Source organism: Grampus griseus (assembly GCF_964374135.1).
Source record: "Grampus griseus genome assembly, chromosome: 5".
Classification (NCBI taxonomy): domain Eukaryota; kingdom Metazoa; phylum Chordata; class Mammalia; order Artiodactyla; family Delphinidae; genus Grampus; species Grampus griseus.
Window position 1 is genome coordinate 34,546,041 of NC_138998.1, and position 7,250 is coordinate 34,553,290.

Here is a 7,250-nt window from a genome sequence, read left to right on the forward strand (position 1 = left end):
TCAATTTATTACTATATTGGTTACAGCTGATTTTCAAAGCTCTGTTTCTTGCTGCTGTACATCCACTTGATTCACGTACAGAGAGACATCAATAAATTCTTTTTCAGATTCTTACCAGTCGTATATATTCTTTTCCGGTGACTTGAGTGTGCTGAGTACAGTTCTTTTAGCTACAGTGTAGGCCTTGTTGATTATCAGTTTGGTATTTGGAATGGTATTTTTGCTAATTTCAACCTCTTGGATGATGCCTCACTCCTCCCCACCTTTCCCGTTTAGCAGCCTTATGCGTGTTTTCTACATATTTGACTATGTTTTTGTTTTGTAATTTATTTCATGTGTAGCCATTTTGGATTCCACCTTTAAGTGATATCTTATGATATGTGTCTTTTTCTTTTTGAATTATGTCACTTAGAATGATCATACGTAACTCCTCTGGAGTTGTTACAACTGGCCATATTTCATTGATTTCCAGACTGAGTAATATTCCACTCTACCTAAGTACCACATCTCTATCCATTTTTTCCCTCCAGAGACATTTAAGTTATATCCTAGTCGAGGATCTTTAAAACAGAGAGGCGGTAAACATTGGGGTGCCTGTGTCCTCTCGATTTTTGTTTTTCCCAAGATATACGCCCATGAGTGCAAGTGCCCTATGCTCTGTAGCTCATTTTTTAGATGCTTTAGTAAACACAATACACTTCTCCAGAATGGCCGTTGGCAATATACATTTCCACTATAAGTCTCACAGGGCTCCCTCTTCTCCTTGCCCTGTCCTGCATTTCTGGTGTTTACACTTTATGAGGATGGCTCTTCTGACAGATGCGAAGTCATATCTTTTGTAGTGTTGATTTCCAGCGCCCACCTGTTTGGTTGGCTAAAAACGTGTATGCCCTTTTCTTGAATATATACAGAAAAAAACGCATACACCCTTTTTGGCCAACTGCAATGTTGGCAATGTTCAGCCCCTTTTCTTGTGCTTAATGGCGAGTCCTTTCTACCTCCTCAAATCCCTTTCCTGCCATTCTCCCTTGCTTACAAGTCCTTTTCTCTGACTTTCCTCAAGACATTTTCAGTGATAGATATTTTCAACTCTGCAGTTTCGTGAATTTTACTGCCCCTGAGTTCCATTGTTCAACTTGTGTTTATGGGAACTGGCCACAAAGCAGCAGGATTTCCTCAAGCCCTATTCTGTTTCCATGGGCAACCCTAGCCTTTGGCCAATTCGTCTTCCTGATTGGAAATTAGAGTGAAATGTGCCTGTCCGAACACCTAGGACTTGTCTCTCATTGTTCCTCATCCGTCTGCTTCATCCTCCGGACAAATTCCAAACTGTACGCAACAGGATGCTGACAGTGCTGACATCTCCAAGTGGGGAGACTGTTAGTAAAGACGCTGGAGGGGTGAACCGGAGCACCAGGAGATGAGGAGATGAGATGCCTTTTCCAAACTCTTCCCGATCAGACGGTATACCATCCTCTGGGTGTGACAGGCATGTTTTAGCAGTAGGAAGGGTCCCATTCATGTAAGGAGAACACCAGGGCTTTTTCAAAATCAGTGTCTCCCCGAAACCCAAACTGGGGAATTTTTTAAGCTACGGCTACACATATGTTCATTAAGGGCCTTGGGAAGTAGGCAGAGTCCAAACTTTAGATGATTGAAGTCTTCAGGGTCAGAAGCACTCACCACCGGCTTCCCTTAGGTTACACTTTAACTGTCATTGATAGATGATGTCAATAAAAATATCTATTCTTTTTCAGATTATTTCCCCTTATAGGTTATTGCAAAATGTTGAGTGTAGTTCCCTGTGCTATACAGTAGTTCCTTGTTGATGATCTATTTTATACATAGCAGTGTGTATGTGTTAATCCCAAACTGTTAATTTATCCCTCCTCCCACCTTTCCCCTTTGGTAATAATAAATTATAAGATTTTATACTTCTCAGAAATGGGGGAGCTGAAAGAGAGGTATCATTTTCAATGGAAAAGCATTTAAAACAAGATTGAAGCTTTAACCAAGATTATTAGATGTACATCCTTGGAAAGAAATCACTTCGTTTCTCTAATATTGACCTGACAAATAAGACAAACCTTTTCACTGAACTTGCTTATAATAAAGTGATGGAAATATCAAATGGAAGTGTTAGAAACATCTTATTTTACCCGAGCCTTATACACTGTTCTATGTTAACTACAGTTTGGCTCACACATCTGTTCATTGAGGTTACACTAGTCTCAATTTCTGTTACTGATCCTCCAGAGTGGACCCCAACAAGTGTCCCCCTGCCCAGTGTCATTGGGGCCAACAGATCGAGACTGAGTTTGGTTCACAAGCAAAGGAAACTTTATATTTTGATCAGAGAATGGAGAGGTGAGAGCATGCACTACCCCGTGGGCTGTGGGCTGGGCTGCTGTGTAGAGATCCTGTCAGAGTCAGTGGGAGGGAGGGGGCGGAGGTCTCGAGGGCTGGGTTGGCTGCAGCTCAGGCTCTATATCGCGGAGTCTGCACTGGGCCCCAGGAGCTGAGGTGTCGACCCAGCCATTCTGCACTAGGAAATCTGGTCTGAAGTGCCGGGTGTGGAACCTCTGCATGCGGGACCCTAGGAGCACGTGAAATTAGACAAAGCACAAAGGATTAAAAAGGTTAGACTTGACTTTATTGCCCAGATTCTATTTTTATCTCCCAGGGATTTTTAATGGGCTTTGCTGGGGACAAAACCCTCCTCTGCCTTTTGTCCCGTTCCTCATTCTTGGAGTGCTGAGGGTGCAGACCCTTCTTCTGTAACTGCTGAGTGCTGAGTTGGGAGCCCTCATACCCGGGGGCGAGGGTCAGAACTTCTCCCCAGCAGCCTCCAGGTGACGTTGATTGTCCCCAGGCCCCCTGCCTCCCTGCTCGTCAGCCTGAGCACCAGCATTGGAAGTGTTATAGATTCTAATGACCTTTAAGGGTTCAGGAAAGAGATGTGCAGAGACGCTGTGGGGGCCGGTTTCACCCCGCCCCACATTTGTTCGGCCACCTTAGGCTGACTGTTTCTGCCAGCCTAGATGCTCTGACCAGTAGTCTGCGCTTTCTTCAATTAGGCCCCTGAATTAACGTACAAACAGCACCAGGTGTCAGAGCCCTGCCCGCTCAACTCCCAGACAGTCCAGGGTCAGTGGTGATCAAGGACCATGATGGCCACTGAGTCAACAGCCTTTTGAAGTAAACAGGAGTCCAGCCGGTCTTATTGGCCACCATCATCATGGTGTCTGTAGGCTTTTCTATGGTGACAGTGTGATATACGGTTCCCACGCCAAGATTATTAGCTCCCCTCTGGGTGCAGTAAGTCCTGCAAGCAGTAGTCTACTCTTTTGGGACACACTCTTGTTGTTTTATGAGAGAAACTCCAGGTCAAGTGATGTTCACACGGGTCGTCATGGTGCCCTGTTGCCCCCGGTTATCTCTCTGGATGTTGGAGTTGGAGGGCCTCCTCACTCGAGGTCGGTGTGCCCACGGAGCGAACCCTGCAACTTCAGGGCATGGTTGGTGGTTAGGATCACCACGTGGGGTCCTTTTCCCTTAGGAGGGAGGTGGCCTTTTGGGCTGCTGATTTCCAGGTTTTTAGATACCGCCAGTATCTTGGCCAGATGTGGCAGTGGGCCAAACCCCTTGGTGACCGTAGTTTATCCTACCTGGATGGCATTCTTGCGTTGTTCCATTTCAAGTGGTCCCAGTTTTTGCACTAATTCTCCAATGGCGATTCACCTTTCACCGGGAATGTAAAGGTCAAAGGGTTTAGCTAAATTAGGGAGTTCCAGGGCAAGGGTCTGAATTGACTGCTCTTTCCATTCTTGAAAGGCCACTTCTGGATTCTATTCAAAAGGATCATCATCTTTTCCTTTCAGTGTTTCATATAGAGGCCCAGCTAGTAGACTGTAGTTAGGGATCCAGAAGCAGCAAACCCTGGCCTCCCCAGGAACCTCTAAGCTGTCTTCTAGTTTTAGAAAGGGGTAAGGCTGCAAATGGTTTCTTCCCTTTCCTGGGATGGGCTTCTCCGACCTTCTGTGAGAATGAACCCCAGGCAGGTCATCGCAGTCTGTGATATTGGAGCTTTTTCTTGGACAACTTCTATCCTTTATTGGCTTGGTAGTTCAGAGGCCTCCTTAGTAGGGCTGGCGATCAGAATGTCATCTGCGTATTGAAGGAGGGTTTCCTTTTCCAGAGGTAGAACTTTTAGGTCTTTAGCTAAGCTTTCCCCAAAGATCGTGTGGGAATTTTTGAACCCTTGGGTCAAGACGCCCCGGAAGTATTGTTTTAGTTGTATGTTGAGTCCTGCCACTCACAAGCCAAAATTTCTTGTGACTCTGGGACTAATGGAATACAAAAGAAGGCATCATTGAAGACTAATACAGAATACCATGTCCTGGTGGTTGGTAGAATGACCAGCAGAGTGTAGGAATTAGGAGCAACTGGAGGTATATCCTCGGTGGCTTCACTGACTGTCCTGACATCTTTTACCAGGTTCCCAGAAGCCCATGGGGCTCTCGTGGTCAGACCAATCCCAGGATATGGAGCTCACCTGGTCAGACCAATCCCAGGATATGGAGCTCACCTGGGCAGGTACCCCACCCCCCACCCCAGCCCACAGGGCTCTCATGGTCAGGCCCCTCCCAGGATACAGAGCTACCCTTGCAGGTACCGTGGCAGGGCTGGGCACACAGGAACCATGCACATAGCCCTCATTGCAGAGCACCCCCAGCTCACCTGTCACTCAGAGCTGACACAGAGCACCTCAGAGCAGGACTTGAACTAACAAACAGCAGCTGCGACAGGTCTGTGACCCTTGGCATCACTCTGTGCGGCCTCCCTCCACCTGGTCTTCCAGAGACTTCCACTGCACCTGGGGCACCAGGCCTCTGTCTCCAACCACCACCCACCCCTCCTCTCCCTGACTCCTGGGTTCCTCTCATTAGGAGAGGGTTTTCTTGAAGTTGTCTCCCACTTATGGGCCAGATAATATGATTAGAAAACAAGCCAAAGCTGCAGCACCTTGTCTATCCTGACTCTCAGGAGCCCACACCTGTTCCTTGGACCCGGCCAGTTCAGCAAGTTCCATTTCCTGCAACTGTGAGCCCCTGAGGGGTGATGATTGGCTGACCTGGGCAGCCTTACCGTGCCGGCCAGCCCTCCCCAGGTGTGCCTGGGTTGAGATCAATATAAATACCACTCCAGGCAGCAAGAGCTCCTGCAGCTGTGCCTGACGCCATTTTGTCTGCCCTGTCAGCAGTCTCCGGGCTGGGCTGGTGGGAGAGAGTGAGAGGCCACGGCTTTGTGGGTGGCCCAGTGTGAGTGGGGCTCTGCTGGACTTTCTGCAGCAGTTGCCAGGCTGCTACCTGCTAAAGAAGAGGATGTGTCACCCATACCTGCTGCTGGAATTTCTCCCTGGGCAGAAGTGAGGAAGGAAAAAAGCAGTGGGGGCAGGGACAGGACGGGTATCTCAGGCAGGGAAATGGAAATCTTCCAGAAGAGCACCCAGGGCCAGGACCATCCTGGCTGGCCTGCAGGCACCAAGTCGGCTGGCATGCTGTCACTCATGTGGCTCCATGGCCCTTCCTCTAGGCTTTCAAGTCCTTGTACATATTCAGGTGTTTTACCTGGGAAGGGTGGGAACAGTTCAGCAGAAGCTGGCCTGGGGCTCATCTCACGTTTACTCACAGACGCCTCGGCACGGTGCCCCAGGCTTGTAATGAGGACACTCCTTGCGGGGGGGGGGGCTGCTGGCTGCATGCGAGACGATTCCCCACCTCTGACCAACTTCAGAATTGTCTACCACTGGAGCAAGTGCCCTGATAGGGTTTTCATCTGTATAACTGGTGGGTTCTGTTTTGTTTTTTTCTTTTTTTGTTCAAGGTAGGTTTTATTCCTCTTTTTTGTACTTATAGATGTAAGCATGGAAATAATTCAATCATATAAATACATGTATGTGAAGGGAATAACTTCCGTTTTTTAAAAAATTTTATTTTTCATTTTATTTTATTTATTTTTTATACAGCAGATTCTTATTGGTTATCTATTTTATACATATAAATGTATACATGTCAATCCCAATCTCCCAACTCCTCCCACCGCCACCACCCCCCACGGCTTTCCCCTCTTGGTGTCCATACATTTGTTCTCTACATCTGTGTCTCTATTTCTGCCCTTCAAACTGGTTCATCTGTACCATTTTTCTAGGTTCCACATATATGCGTTAATATACAATATTTGTTTTTCTCTTTCTGACTTACTTCACTCTGTATGACAGTCTCTAGATCCATCGACGTCTCTACAAATGACCCAATTTCATTCCTTTTTATGGCTAATAGTCCATTTTATATATGTACTACATCTTTATCCATTCGTCTGTCTGTGGGCATTTAGGTTGCTTCCATTACCTGGCTATTGTAAATAGTGCTGCAATGAACATTGTGGTGAATGTGTCTTTTTGATTTATGGTTTTCTCTGGGTATATGTCCAGTAGTGGGTTGCTGGATCATATGGTAATTCTATTTTTAGTTTTTTAAGGAACCTCCATACTGTTGTCCATAGTGACTATCAATTTACATTCCCACCAATCGTGGAAGAGGGTTCCTTTTCTCCACACCCTCTCCAGCATTTGTTGTTTGTAGATTTTCTGATGATGCCCATTCTAACAGGTGTGAGGTGATACCTCATTGTAGTTTTGATTTGCATTTCTCTAATAATTAGTGATGTAGAGAAGCTTTTCATGTGCTCCTTGCCCATCTCTACGTCTTCTTGGAAGAAATGTCTATTTAGATCTTCTGCCCATTTTTGTATTGGGTTGTTTGTTTTTTTAATATTGAGCTGCATGAGCTGTTTATATATATTGGAGATTAATCCTTTGTCCATTGATTCAGTTGCAAATATATTCTCCCATTCTGAGGGTTGTCTTTTTGTGTTTGTAGTTTCCATTGCTTTGCAAAAGCTTTTACGTTTCATTAGGTCCCATTTGTTTAGTTTTCTTTTTTATGGCATTACTCTAGGAGGTGGATCAAAAAAGATCTTGCTGTGATTTATGTTAGAGTATTCTTCCTATGTTTTCCTCTAAGAGTTTTATACTGTCCGGTCTTACATTAAGGTCTCTAATCCATTTTGAATTTATTTTTGTGTATGGTGTTAGGGGGTGTTCTAATTTCATTCTTTTACATGTAGCTGTCCATTTTTCCCAGCACCACTGATTGAAGACACTGTCTTTTCTCCATTGTATAGTCTTG